Below are 15904 nucleotides of genomic sequence, written 5' to 3'. Positions count from 1 at the left end.
TTTCATTTTTTTCTGTTTAATTGTTAGTGCTAGATTGTGTTAGTGTTAGTGTTAGAAAAGAATGAGAAGAAGTAGAAGTAGTAGAAGAAGTAGAAGAAGAAGAAAAGAGAAGAAGTAGAAAAAAGATGAAAAAAGAAAAAGAAGAAAAGAAGTAGAAGAAGAAGAAAGGAAGAAAAGAAAAGAAGTACAAAAAAGATGTAAAAAGAAGAAGAAGAAAAGAAGTAGAAGAAGTAGAAGAAGAAGAAAGGAAGAAACGAAAAGAAGTAAAAAGTAGAAAAAGATGAAAGAAGAAGAAGAAGAAAGGAAAGAAGAAGAAGAAGAAGAAGAAGAAGAAGAAGAAGAAGAAGTAGAAGAGAAAGAAAGAAAGAAGAAGAAGGATAGAAGGAAACACCCCGACCCCTTGACCCCGATACCCCGACCCCCTGACCCCTGACCCCGACACCCCGACCCCGACACCACACCTCGACCCCGACACCCCGACCCCCTGACCCCCTGACCCCGACACCCCGACTCCGACACCACACCCCGACACCCCGACCCCGACACGACACCCCGACACCCGACCCCCTGACCCCCTGACCCGCTGACCCCGACACCCCGACTCCGACACCACACCCCGACCCCGACACGATACCCCGACACCCGACACCCGACCCCCTGACCCCCCAACCCCGACACCACACCCCGACACCCGACCCCGACTCCACCCCGACACCCGACCCCCTAACCCCCTGACCCCAACACGACATCCCGACCCCCCGACCCCGAAACAGCACCCCGACCCCGACACGGCACCCCGACACCGACACGACACCCCGACCGCCGACACCTCCCAAAAAGGTGTTCTTTGGCCTTGCAGAGGCCGATGGGGTCATATATTTGTGAATTATTAGTTAGGTCATATACTTTTCGATTTTGTTATGAAAACATCATATATAATTGTGTTGATCGGGTAGATTTAAATGTGCAGTTCTTTCATCGCTGCGAGGTTTGGTGGTCGACGACCTCGCCGTGCGTTTGACGAGCTCTGCCCCTTCGTTCGTGGGTGAGCACAAATGACATGTCCTCCTCCCCCGTTAATTATTTGCTCTGTTCCGGTGTTCGTGCCGATGAAACTTGATAGCTAGCTATATATGTGTCTTGAATCATCAGTATGCGTAACCAATATGTGTCTCCCATTCGAAAGCGTCATAGTTATAAATATGCATGCATTTGCATATTTATAACCTTGATTCTTTTGAATTATCCAACGCTATCCATGGACAGCCCGAGTATGTTTAGATTGGGTTCATTTTCCCATATGCTTTGCTCCGGATCTGACGCATAAGTTTCATCAGTGCCTCCCCTGTTGTTCTCCGGGTACACATCCTCTCTGTTTATTGCAGAGACGTGTATCAGGAGAACAGCGGGGAGGTGCTGCCGAAATTTTGCGTAGGATCCGGAACATAGCATGGGAAAATGAACCCAATCTAAACATACTCGGGTGGGATTAGGACCTATCATTACCTATTAGAGTGTAGGTTGCATGGACGTAATAAAATTGACAAAGTAGATCAACTGATGAATATATACATGGTTAATTATATATATATATATATATATATATATATATATATATATATATTTGTTGTGTGTCTAGTAGCTCTGAAAGTCAAGATGAGTGATCGTGCGTGGATGTACACCGGTCACACTGGTCAGAACAAATGGAGCACTGAATGGTTCACAAAAACCAAGGGGTTTGTGCAAGCCGCATTTGCAAATGGCCAGAGGAAAACCTGGTGCCCCTGTTTACGGTGCGGCAATTGGGAAAAGAGGACAGAGGCTGAAATGGGCAAACACCTGCAGAAGAGTGGTTTTACGCCCGATTATACGGTGTGGACATTTCATGGTGAGTCTGCCCAACGTGACCGAGCTGAGGTGGATCCTCGTCGCACCGACGAGCATGGTACCGGGATGGAAAACATGGTGCAAGACTTCGATGATGCTCGGGATTCGGACGAGGAGATGGAGGAATCTGCAAAGGCCTTCAATGAAATGTTGGAGTCTTCAAAACGTCCGCTCCATGAGCACACTGAGCTTTGTCAGTTGGATGCCATCTCACAAGTAATGGCTCTGAAGGCTCAGTTCAACTTGGGCAGAGAATGCTACGATGCAATGATGACAGTATTTGGACGCTTTCTACCCAAAGGCCATGTAATGCCTGCAAACCTGTACCCGTCGGACGAAATCCTCCGTGCACTGAAGATGCCCTATGAGAAGATACATGCCTGTGAGAAAGGATGTGTCTTGTTTAGGCTTGACTATGCGGACTTGAACTATTGTCCCATTTGCAAGTCTTCCAGGTATGTTGTGGTAGACAACGGTATCGGTGAGAAGACACAGACCAAAATCCCCGTTAGTGTTCTTCGGTATATGCCAATCGTACCAAGACTTCAACGTCTTTTCTTGGTCGAAGAGATGGCCAGACAGATGACATGGCACAAAACGGGCAAAAGAACCGAACTAGATGCAGATGGGAATCTGATGATCGTACACACATCGGATGGTGTTGCGTGGAAAAAGTTTGATGAATTACATGCTGACAAAGCGGCAGATCCGAGGCATCCTCGAGTCGGCATCAGCACGGATGGGTTCAGTGTGTTTGGTATGACGGCAGCCCAATACAGTTGTTGGCCCGTATTTTTCTTTCCACTCAATCTCCCCCTCGGACAGATTATGCAAAGAAAGAACATTTTCCTGACGTTGATAATTCCAGGGCCCAACTATCCGGGGAAAAATATGAATGTGTACATGCAGCCGCTTAAGGACGAATTGCAAGAAGCCTGGGATAATGGGTTCAAGACATACGACGCCTATAGCAAACGGAACTTCATAATGCGTGTCTGGTACATGTACTCGACGCATGACTTGCCGGCGTATGCGCTATTCGTTGGCTGGTGTGTGCATGGACGGTTCCCGTGCCCCACATGCAAGGGAGCTCTTGAGTTTCGTTGGCTTTAGGCCGGTCGCAAGTTTTCTTGCTTCAACATGCATAGACAGTTCCTGAATCCTCGCCATAAGTTCAGGAAAGACAAGAAGAACTTCATCAGAGGTAGAGTTGTCAAAAACTCTGCACCACCTGCATTGGCAGGCCAATAGACCCTGGATCAGTTAAACGCTCTCGAGCCAGATCCAGAGCGTCCAGGGTACTTCAAGGGGTATAATTCTAAGCACGCCTGGACTCACAAAACATGCTTATGGGATCTGCCTTACTTCAAAGACCTCCTTTGCCCACACAACATCGACGTGATGCACACTGAGAAGAATATCGCCGAGGCACTTTTTGGTACATTGTTCGGCATAGATGGGAAGTCAAAGGATAATACTAAGGCTAGAGTTGATCTGGAGGCGCTATGTGATAGGCAGTTACAAAACATGAAAGAACCGAAAGGAAAGCAGAACTGGACGAAGCCAAAGGCATGGTTCAATCTTGGAAGGCCAGCTATGAGGGAAATTATCTTGTTGGTGAAAATGCAGTTGATGTTCCCCGACGGGTATGCAACGAATCTAAAGAGGGGAGCCAGTCTTGATAAGTTGAAGATATTTGGTCTCAAGAGTCATGATTGGCACATATGGATTGAGCGGGTAATGTCCGTGATGTTGCGTGGCTTCATCCCTGAGGATGAATGGCTAGTACTGGCAGAACTCAGCTATTTCTGCCGTGTTCTTTGTGCGAAAGAACTATCGCCTGGCGTGCTAGAAGAAATCGAAGAGTTGGCGCCGGAGTTAATCTGCAAGTTAGAGAAGATCTTTCCACCGGGCTTCTTTAATCCAATGCAGCATTTGATTTTGCATCTCCCGACCGAGGCAAGATTGGCGGGGCCCGTGCAAAATCGTTGGTGCTACCCAACTGAGAGGATGCAGAAGACGCTTTGACAAAAATGTAAAAATAAACGTAGAATTGAAGCATCGATGGCTGAGGCATTCATCACTGAGGAGGCGGCAAACTTCGTGGCAGCACACTACGAAGCAAAAAATCGTCATTTGCATAATCCGAAGCCTCGGTACAATGCTGACGACCCTAAAAAGGGTGGAATCAACCTCAGCCTATTCAAAGGGAATCTCGCACCAGCCAGTGTTTCAAATCCAGTATCTTTGGATAACGAAGAATGGCGGACCATTTCGTTGTATATCTTTTACAACCTGATAGAAGTGCAGCCGTACATCGAGTAAGTTCTCGGTACATTGTTTCGCAACTTCTATTTCCTTTGAACTGCTCTTATTCCTGGATATTTCATACAATCGATACGTCGCCTTATTCTCGTATGCAGCGGTGATCCAAAAGGATTCTGTCGAAGAGTATGAGCTTCTCGCAAAGCAAGGAGGCGGCTATCCCGGTTTCATCTCTTGGTTCAAACAAACGGTAATTTCTATTAGACAATTTCATTTCATTCGCTAATTTGTGCGTAATGCAACAATCCTTTCATATTAAACTTGTAGGCTAATTCAGAGTCTATGGACGCCGAATTGAGACAAGTCGCTAATGGTTTTGACTATAAGGTCCGTTCATTTGACAAATATGACATCAACGGGTATCGCTTTCGTACCTATGGCAAAGAGCTATCTATGGCCGACCGAAAGTCTACAAATTGTTGTGTATCTGCTATCGGCGAAGGAGGTACCGAGTATTATGGGAGAGTTGAAGCAATTTATGAACTTCTATTCTATGGTGAAAACCCACCGAATGTCGTAGTCTTCAAATGTTATTGGTTTCAGCCGAAGGAGACTAGAAGGACTCATGAACATATAGGGCTAGTTGAAATCAACCAAAGCACCCATTTAGATGTTCCTGATGTCTATATTACGGCTCAACAGGGGACCCAAGTATTCTATCTACCGTGGGCCTGCCAAACTAATCCAAATCTGAAAGGTTGGGATGTCGTTTATGAAGTGCCGCCACGTGCTAGACTATCTCCCCCAAAGGAAGAGGATTATGAACCTCACATTAACCCAGACACATATGAAGGAGAATTATTCCAAGAGACACGTCTTTCCAAAAAGTGTTTCAAGAACCGCTATACTTCACCCCAAAACATTGAAGTAGACAGCGACAGTGAATCCGACATCACCCCAGAGATGGAACAAGAAGAGCCGGAACAAGAAGAGGTTACTGCTGCGGATGACTTGTCAATGCTTGACCGATTACGTCAAGGTGGCCTTCCACATGTTGATGCCACTGAACCCTATGAGCCCATCATTGATTATAGTGATGATGATGATTATGCATTTATTGATGATACTGATCGAGATTATTAGTAGTGTCAGGTATTAAATTTTTTTATGTTGTACTTGATGATGATACACTTAAGTGATACACATATTATTATTCATGTCGGTCTTTTTTTTATGTTGTACTAATTTCGTTTACTGTTTGTCATGGCAGGTGTTGAAAGATGGTGGGCGCTGGTCGGTTGTGCGCCAAGGCCCCTTCTTCGTCGGCGCGTGGTGTGAGGTCTTCCATTCCACACGCACCTCTCCGCCGAGCGTTGCTGGACAGTATGGCGACACCGCCGGGCCCTTCTTCGTCGACCGCGGTGCCCAGCAGGGGACGAGGTAAGAAGAGAGGAGGTGGGGCACGTGGTCGCAGGAGAGGAGGTAGGGTGACTGCTACGGCGCCTTCCTCGCCGCCACCCCCAGCTGTTTCACCCGAGCACGTGACTGCTAGGGTGGACTCATCCGAGGAGGAGGCTACACGGACTCCCGTCCATGAGCCTCCGGTCCACGGGTCTTGGGCCCACGAGCCTCGGGTCGACGGGCCTTCGGCCCACGAGACCCCGGAGGAGCACACGTCTGGATGGGGTACCTGGCCAGATCAGCCCGAGGAGCTGAGTGGCCATGCAGATGATGGCGGGGAGCCGACTGATATTGAGGAGGAGGGGGCACCATCTACCAGCGTGGTTGTACACGGCTCCCGTCCGTGCCGGCGACCCGTGAGCAGAGGTGGTTGATTTTCCCTGATGGGGAGAGGTAAGTGCATTTAATATTTTTGTACCTTCTGCATTCACGTTTCTTCATATAACTAATGTGTTGGCCTTGTCATGCTGCAGGGGTTGGGACCACCATCATAGTGTCCGCCGGCCCAACTCCGTCCTTGGAGTTCTTTGTCGGTAAAACTTCCCGGGGTTTGTCACGTTGCCTGGTGAGGGTCGGCTTCTAGAGCTTGGATTGAGCTGGGAGCACTACTTGCTGCCTCGGCCCCGCCGGATGAGATTATCGACGGTGTCTTGTGCAAGACGAGGGCAGACGTGGTGATCAGAAAGTTCTGGGTAATTTCTCCTTTACACAATTAAAAATCTTGAACTAGCTAGTTATTAATTGTACTAATCAATATTGTCTCATTTGATTGCAGACATTCTACAGGTGTGAGGAGGGATATGAGGAGGACGCGGCAAATGTTATCGATAACGTCTGCAAGCGCCTACTACAGAACTTACGGCACGAGGCTCGGGTGCAGGCTGTTCGAGACTACTACGCCTTGCGTGGTATCAAGAAGACCAAGCCGGCGTGCCGCGAGAAGTTCATGAGTAAGGAGCAGTACATGAAGGTAATTCTTAAGGCCTTCTACTTAAGTTCCTTCATTTAGTAATTCTTAGCCGGAGCGCTCAAGTTTCTATTTGCTAACTTAGGCACCTCCGAGATGGTGTGCGGATCGGATGGATTGTTGGGAGGTGTTGGTCAATGAGTGGTGCTCAAAAGAATGGCTAGCCCTCCACAACGAGGCCAAGGACAAACGTGACCAAATGGAAGGTGTGCCACACCATCAAGGCAGCTCCAACTTATATCAGTTCAGGCGGAACTGGGTATGTGGTTTGCTTCATGATTCATGCAATTCATTCATCATGCTAGCTTGAGCCCTTTAATTACTAATTTACATTGTTTCTCTCTTTCAGGCACGCTACAATAAGGTGGATAAGGTGCCAGAGGTGTACGACCTGTATGCCATGGCCCACACTGCCTCTTTCAAGAAAGTCAAGGCATTCTCTCCGTCTGACCTCGATGATGCAAACAACTTCACCAACATCTCCTCCCACAACAAGCTCGTGAGATATGGAGATGAGGGGAAGGCGAGGAAAGGGGAGGACTTTAACCCGAGCCAGGGTCCCATTGATCCAGAGCTGGTGATGATATCTGGTGGCGGGAGGTCCCATGGCTCCATAACCATTGGAGATGGACTTATCCGTTGTCCTAGCTCTCTCCCGGAGATCAAGGCGTGCCAGTCGAGCTCCGCTCCTGAGATAAGGCCTCGTGAACGGCCAGTCCAACTCGCCATCAAGGTTAGTGATACGTACTCAGCTATCTTTCTCCATTACATTGTGTGCGCTTCCATCAATGATTACAAATGGTCATGTGAGTGGTGTTGCAGGCTGCTATACAGAGTGAGAGAGATAGAACGGAGAAACTTCTGGCGGAGGCGGCGGAGAGGCAGCGGGAGTTGGAGGAGAGGACGACAAAGATGTTGGAGGAGGAGAGGGCACGGAATGACATGCAGGCAAGGGCCATGTACGAGCTCCTTGTGGTAAGTTTCTTCTGCAGATTAGCCAAAACATTCATGTAGTGTTTGTCTCATTACTAACTAGTATGACTGAGTCGTCAAAACCAAATGTGCAGTCTGTGTGCGACAAGACCGGTCAGAACGCTCCGTCGATGCCAGTGATTGCTCCTGGGACCACGGTGAGTTTAATTTGAATGGACATTACTTGCTAGTCTTAACATTTGAGTGTCATCATGCTAACAAGACATTGGAAATGATCTTTGGTGCAGCGTAACTCCAGACAAGCATCGCACGATCCTTCTCCAGCTACCGACACGAGCCAGCCCGCTCCTACACCTCCTGGATTATGGTAAGTTTATCTAGTGTTTTGCTTAACACATGCATAAAGACCTAGACTTAGCTTTATTTCCTCCAATGCTTACCATAATGACCTAGACTTAGCTTCTTCTCCTCCAAAATGACTTAATAAGCTTACTGACCTCCAAAGCCATCCATTTTACCTAAGTTAGCTCTAAAACGATCTATAGTTAGCTTACTTATGTCAAAAATTGCATAATTAGCTTAGTTAGCTCATAAACAATCCATTTTACCTAAGTTAGCTCTAAAATGACCCATTATACCTTGGTTAGCTTATAAATGATCCAGTTCATCCAAGTTAGCTCAAAAATGACCCATTTTACCTAGATTAGCTCCTAAATGATCCATTTTACCTAGATTAGCTCCTAAATGATCCATTTTAACTACATTAGCTTTAAAATAACCCATTTCACCTAGGTTAGCTCCAAAATGACCCATCTTACCTAGGTTATCTCATAAATGATCCATTTCAACTAATTTAGCTCATAAACGATCCATTTCACCTAAGTTAGCTCAAAAACGATCCATTTCACCTAAATTAGCTCTTAAATGATCCATTTCACCTAAGTTAGCTCAAAAAGATCCATTTCAACTAAATTAGCTCATAAATGATCCATTTCACCTAAGTTAGCTAAAAACGATCCATTTCAACTAAGTTAGCTCATAAATGATCCATTTCACCTAAGTTAGCAAAAAACGATCCATTTCACCTTAGTTACCTCAAAAACGATCCATTTGACCTTAGTTAGCTCATAAAAGACCCATTTCAACTAAGTTAGCTCATAAATGATCCATTTCACCTTAGCTAGCTCATAAACGACCCATTTCAACTTAGTTAGCTCATATATGATCCATTTCACGTAAGTTAGCTCATAAATGACATATACTTCTTGTTCTAGTCTTCTTCTTGTTCTACTCTTCTTGTTCTAGTCTTCTTATTCTAGTCACCTATTTCTAACTTTCTTATTTTGCCATTTTGCAGATTTCATTCACTTCATGGAAGCTAGCTTGCTATGGAGTGCTTGTTTTTTCTTTCATTCTCTTCAATTATTCTTCTAGCTTGCTATGATGGAACTTGCTATCTTGATGAAACTTTGCATTGTAATATGTATGGACGGAACTTGCTTATGTATGAATGGATGGAACTTGCTTATGTATGAATGGATGAAAGTTATGTGCTGGATATGTGATATGTTTGCTGTTAAATAGGCCTGTGAAATATATCTATATATGTCATATATATTTGCTGTGAAAATTGTTTGATTTAATAAAAAACAGAAAAAAAAGAGCCAATATGCAGGCTCTTTGCCGTTTGCCACCGACGGCAAAGCGCTCTTTGCCGTCTGCCGCGGACGGCAAAGAAGCCACGTGGCATCCAGCTGTGCTTCCTGGGAGCTGACCCATTTGGTCAGTTTGCCTACAGTGGCAGACGGCAAAGAGTAAACAATTTTGCCGTCAGCGGCGGACGGCAAAGGCCTGCCATGTAGTGACGTGTAGCTGACATCATACGGCGGACGGCAAAGACACTAGAATTTTTGCCGTCAGCGGCGGACGGCAAAGACACTAGAAATTTTGCCGTCAGCGGCGGACGGCAAAGGCCTGCCGTTAGCCACCTAACGGACTGACATCATGATTATTGTCGTCTGCGCTCTTTGCCGTCCGCTGCAGACGGCAAAGGCCCTTTGCCGTCAGCCGCCCGGAAGCAGACGGCAAAGTAGCTCTTTGCCGGACCTTACTTTGCCGGAGCCTTTTGCCGTCTGCGGCTGACGGCAAAGGCCTTTGCCGTCCGCCGTTCATGCCTTTGCCGTCCGCCGTGGCAGACGGCAAAATAGCTGATTCCTGTAGTGGCATATTTGAGTACCTTGGCACCCTTTGCCATGAAGCAATAGGTGGGAGCATAGTCATCATTGCCTTCATCAGCCTTGTTGGTGAGATCATTTTCTTCAGAGTTGAAGATAGACTTGCTGACGAATGCAGTAGCGAGGGGTAGGCTCGTTACACCGGATTCGGAATCCTCAGATGCCTCCTCTTCCTCATTTTCTTCCGATTCAGCCTCAGAGTCCGTTTCCTTGCCAATGAATGCTCGAGCCTTCTTGGAGCTACTCTCCTTGTGAGATGAAGACTTTGAGGATTTTGATGATGAAGATTTTGAGGATTTCTTCTTTTTCTTCGTATCATCAGAACTGTAATCCTTGTATTTCTTCTTCTTTGATTCCTTTTCCCACTGAGGACAATCTTGAATGTAGTGTCCTGGTTTCTTGCATTTGTGACAAAGCCTCTTCTTGTAGTCACTGGATGAGGAATCATTGCTCCTTGAGGGTCTTCCAAAGTGACCACGTCTTGAGAGCTTCTCGAATTTCTTGACAAGCAGTGCTAGATCATGGCTCAGTTCTTCAGGATCACCAAGACTGCTTTCAGAGTCTTCATCTTCAGACTCAGAAACTGCCTTGGCCTTCAGTGCACGTGATCTGCCATAGCTCGAACCATAGAGATCTCTCTTTTCAGCAAGCTGGAACTCATGAGTGTTTAGGCTTTCGAGGATATCAGCGGGATCAAGTGACTTGTAATCAGCACGCTCTTGTATCATCAAGGCCAGAGTATCAAATGAGGAATCAAGCAATCTCAGCAGTTTCTTCACCACCTCGTGGTCGGTGATGTCAGTGGCACCAAGTGCTTGAAGCTCATTTGAGATATCAGTGAGGCGATCGAAGGTTTGTTGAACATTCTCATTATCGAGTCTTTTGAAGCGGTTGAAGAGATTGCGAAGAACATTAACTCGAGAGTCACGCTGTGTTGAGACTCCTTCATTTACTTTGGACAGCCTATCCCAGATAAGCTTAGCAGTTTCCAAAGCACTCACTCTTCCATACTGTCCTTTGCTCAGATGGCCACATATGATATTCTTCGCTTGAGAATCGAGTTGCTTGAATCTCTTCACATCGGCAGCGTTCAATGAGGGTGAGACAGAGGGAACACCTTTTTCCACAACATAACAGAGATCGTTATCAATTGCCTCAAGATGCATTCGCATCTTATTCTTCCAGTAGGGGTAGTCCGTCCCATCGAAGGTAGGACACCCAACAGAGACCTTCATCATACCTGCGGTCGACATAACTAAAACTCCAGGTGGTTAAACCAAAATCACACAGAACAAGGGAGTACCTTGCTCTGATATCAATTGAAAGTGCGTTATATCGACTAGAGGGGGGGTGAATAGGCGATTTTTATAAATTCTTCACCGAGGAATTTGTGGGTGAGGAAATTCCTTAGCGAAGAACTACTTGCAGTGGAATAAGTACTCATAAGTATGCATAGCAGAACACAAGCATAGTCATCATGATGAAATGAAAACAAGCACAGAGTACAGAAAGTGTAAACACATGATAATACAGGATGAAGACAAACAGACTGAGGAAATTGAACTGAGGAAATTGAGAAAGTCTTCAGTCAAAGTCTTCAAACACAGATATGAACAATTGCACAACACAGGAATGAGGAAATGAAAGAGTTGAGGAAATATAACCAGTTGGCTTGGTGAAGACAATGATTTGGTAGACCAGTTCCAACTGCTGTCTCAGTTGTACGCCTGGTTGGAGCGGCTAGGTATTTAAACCTGAGGACACCCAGTCCCGGACACATAGTCCTCACCGTATTCTCCTTGAACTAAGGTCACATAGACCTCGTCCAATCACTCGTGGTAAGTCTTCAGGTGACTTCCAAACCTTCACAAACTCGGTCACTCGGCGATCCACAATTTCCTCTTGGATGCTCTAGACCATGACGCCTAACCGTCTGGAAGAAGCACAATCTTCAAAGGTAACAAGCGTCGGATCCACGCAGGATCAATCTCTCGGAGCAGCCAACCAGCTAGTGGTTGTAGGGGGCGGCTATTTATAGCCTAGGGAGAAGCCCGCATGATAAGACATAAATGCCCTTCCATGATATGACCGTTAGGTGGGTAGATATTTTGGAACAGCTGGCGCAGAGCATAGCAACAGTCGGAAATTTGAGGTTCAAATTCCTCAGGGCTATCACATTCCTCACTGTGTAGGCAATCCGCACTGGCGAATTCCTAACTCCTGAGTCAGAACAAATTCCTCAGAGACCAGAAGAACTTCGTCTCTGTCACTGAAGAATATGACTGAACTGTATGAGATTTCCAATGGCTTCACTCGAAGGGATTGGTAGGTGTAGGATTTTGAGTTGAGCATCACATGGAAATTTTTCCTTAGTATTTCCTCGACCCCCTTTAACAGTACGGTGTTTCCTATGACTCAAGAAAGAGAAAATGAAACTACGAAAACAAAAGTCTTCACGCTTCATGTTCCTCAAATGAATACCAAGTCTTCAAGGTCACACCAATTTCTTCACTTTCAAAGTCTTCAGAAATCCAAAGTCTTCAGTCGAAGAACTTCATTTTTAGGGGTCGATTTTCTCTGTAAATATCAAACTCCTCATAGACTTATAGACCTGTGTACACTCATAAACACATTAGTCCCTTAACCTATAAGTCTTCAATACACCAAAATCACTAAGGGGCACTAGATGCACTTACATTTATCATGAACTTAGTCCTGGTAGTCTTAGCATATCTATGTTGTAGATCAATAGCTCGCGATGTTGCTCCCCGCTTATTTTTGATATGTTCCTAGAGAAAACTAAGTTCAAAGATGTTAGTAGCAATGATACAGATTGGATCCGTGATCTGAGGATTAGCCTCATTGCTGCACAGAAGAATTATGTCCTTGATACACGGCTAGGTGACGGACCTATTGCAGGAGCATATGCAGACGTTATGAACGTTTGACAAAGCTCGGTATGATAACTACTTGATAGTTTAGTGCACCATGCTTTACGGCTTAGAACCGGGACTTCAAAATTGTTTTGAACGCCACTGAGCATATAAGATGTTCCAAGAGTTGAAATTGATATTTCATACTCATGTCCGTGTCGAGAGGTATGAGACCTCTGACAGTACTTTGCCTACAAGATGGAGGAGAATAGCTTAACCAGTGAGCATGTGCTCATAATGTCTGAGTACTACAATTGCTTGAATCAAGTGGGAGTTTATCTTCCAGATAAGATAGCGATTGACCGAATTCTCTAGTCACTATCACAAAGTTACTAGAACTTCGTGATGAACTATAAAATGCAAGGGATGACGTAAACGATTCCCGAGCTCTTCGTGATGCTGAAATCGACGATGGTAGAAATCAAGAAAAGCATCAAGTGTTGATGGTTGACAAGACCACTAGTTTCAAGAAAAGGGCAAAGGGAAGAAGGGGAACTTCAAGTGAAGAAGCCCAAATCTGGACCTAAGCTTGAGACTAAGTGCTTCTACTGCAAAGGGATTGGTCACTGGAAGCGGAACTACCCCAAGTATTTGGCGGATAAGAAAGGATGGCAAAGTAAACAAAGGTATATTGGATATACATGTTATTGATGTGTACTTTACTAGTGTTCATAGCAACCCCTCAGTATTTGATACTAGTTCAGTTGCTAAGATTAGTAACTCGAATCGGGAGTTGCTGAATGAACAGAGACTAGTTAAGGGTGATGTGACGATGTGTGTTGGAAGTAGTTCCAAGATTAATATGATCATCATCGCACACTCCCTATACTTTCGGGATTAGTGTTGAACCTAAATAAATGTTATTTGGTGTTTGCGTTAAGCATGAATATGATTTGATCATGTTTATTGCAATATGTTTATTCATTTAAGCTAGAGAATAATTGTTGTTCTGTTTACATGAATAAAACCTTCTATGGTCATACACACAATGAAAATGGTTTGTTGGATCTCGGTCGTAGTGATACACATATTCATAATATTGAAGCCAAAAGATGCAAAGTTAATAATGATAGTGCAACCTATTTGTGTCACTGCCGTTTAGGTCATATTGGTGTAAAGCGCCTGAAGAAAATCCATGCTAATGGGCTTTTGGAATCACTTGATGCTTGCGAACCATGCCTCATGGGCAAGATGACTAAGACTCCGTTCTCCGGAACAATGGAGCGAGCAACAGACTTGTTGGAAATAATACATAGTGATGTATGCGGTCCAATGAGTATTGAGGCTCATGGCGTGTATCGTTGTTTTCTGACCTTCACAGATGATTTGAGCAGATATGTGTATATCTACTTGATGAAATACAAGTCTGAAGCACTTGAAAAGTTCAAAGATTTTCAGAGTGAAGGAGAGAATCATCGTAACAAGAAAAAAAGGTTTCTACGATCTGATCGTAGAGGCAAATATTCGAGTTACGATTTTGGCCTTCAATTAAAGCAATGTGGAATAGTTTCACAAACTCATGTCACCTAGAACACCACAGCATAATGGTGTGTTCGAACGTCATAACCGTACTTTATTGGATATAGTGCAATCTATGATGTCTCTTACCGAGTTACCACTATCGTTTTGGGGTTATGCATTAGAGACAGCTGCATTCACGTTAAATAGGGCACCATCTAAATCCGTTGAGACAACATAGTATGAACTGTGGTTTAGCAAGAAACCGAAGCTGTCGTTTCTTAAAATTTCGGGTTGTGATGCTTATGTGAAAATGTTTCAACCTAATAAGCTCGAACCAAAATCGGAGATGTGCGTCTTCATAGGATAACCAAAAAAACTGTTGGGTACACCATCTATCACAGATCCGAAGGCAAAAATTCTTTGTTGCTAAAAATGGATCCTTTCTAGAGAAGGAGTTTCTCTCGAAAGAAGTGACTAGGAGGAAAGTAGAACTTGATGAGGTAACTGTACCTGCTCCCTTATTGGAAAGTAGTTCATCGCAGAAATCTGTTCTTGTGACTCCTACACCAATTAGTGAGGAAGTTAATGATGATGATCATGAAACTTCAGATCAAGTTACTACAGAACTTCGTAGATCAACCAGAGTGAGATCCGCACCAGAGTGATACGGTAATCCTGTTCTGGAGGTCATGTTATTTGACCATGACGAACCTACGAACTATGAGGAAGCGATGATGAGCCCAGATTCCGCGAAATGGCTTGAGGCCATGAAATCTGAGATGGGATCCATGTATGAGAACAAAGTGTGGACTTTGGTTGACTTGCCCGATGATCGGCAAGCCATAGAAAATAAATGGATCTTCAAGAGGAAGACGGACGCTGATAGTAGTGTTACTATCTACAAAGCTAGAATTGTCCCAAAAAGGTTTTCGACAAGTTCAAGTTGTTGACTACGACGAGATTTTCTCACTCGTGGAGATGCTTAAGTCTGTCCGAATCATGTTACCAATTGTCGCATTTTATGAAATCTGGCAAATGGATAAACAAAACTGTATTCCTTAATGGATTTATTAAAGAACAGTTGTATATGATGCAACCAGAAGGTTTTGTCAATCCTAAAGGTGCTAACAAAATATGCAAGCTCCAGCGATCCATCTATGCACTGGTGCAAGCATCTCGGAGTTGGAATATACGCTTTGATAAATTGATCAAAGCATATAGTTTTATACAGATTTGCGGTGAAGCCTGTATTTACAAGAAAGTGAGTGGGAGCACTACAACATTTCTGATAAGTATATCTGAATGACATATTGTTGATCGGAAATAATGTAGAATTATTCTGCAAAGCATAAAGGAGTATTTGAAAGGAGTTTTTCAAAGAAAGACCTCAGTGAAGCTGCTTACATATTGAGCATCAAGATCTATATGTTGGGAAACATAGTAATTTCAAAAAAATTCCTACGCACACACAGGATCATGGTGATGCATAGAAACGAGAGGGGACAGTGTTGTCTACGTACCCTCGTAGACCGAAAGCGGAAGCGTTATATCAACACGGTTGATGTAGTCGTACGTCTTCACGATCCGACCGATCCAAGTACCGAAAGCACGGCACCTCCGAGTTCTGCACAAGTTCGGCTCGCCTTCTCGATCCAGCAAGAGGGGCGAAGTAGTAGATGAGTTCCGGCAGCACGACGGCGTTGTGACGGTGTTGGTGAAGAAAAATCTTCGCAGGGCTTCGCCTAAGCACTACGAAAACTATG

Source organism: Aegilops tauschii, chromosome 7, assembly GCF_002575655.3.
Source record: "Aegilops tauschii subsp. strangulata cultivar AL8/78 chromosome 7, Aet v6.0, whole genome shotgun sequence".
Classification (NCBI taxonomy): domain Eukaryota; kingdom Viridiplantae; phylum Streptophyta; class Magnoliopsida; order Poales; family Poaceae; genus Aegilops; species Aegilops tauschii.
This window is presented reverse-complemented; position numbering follows the sequence as displayed.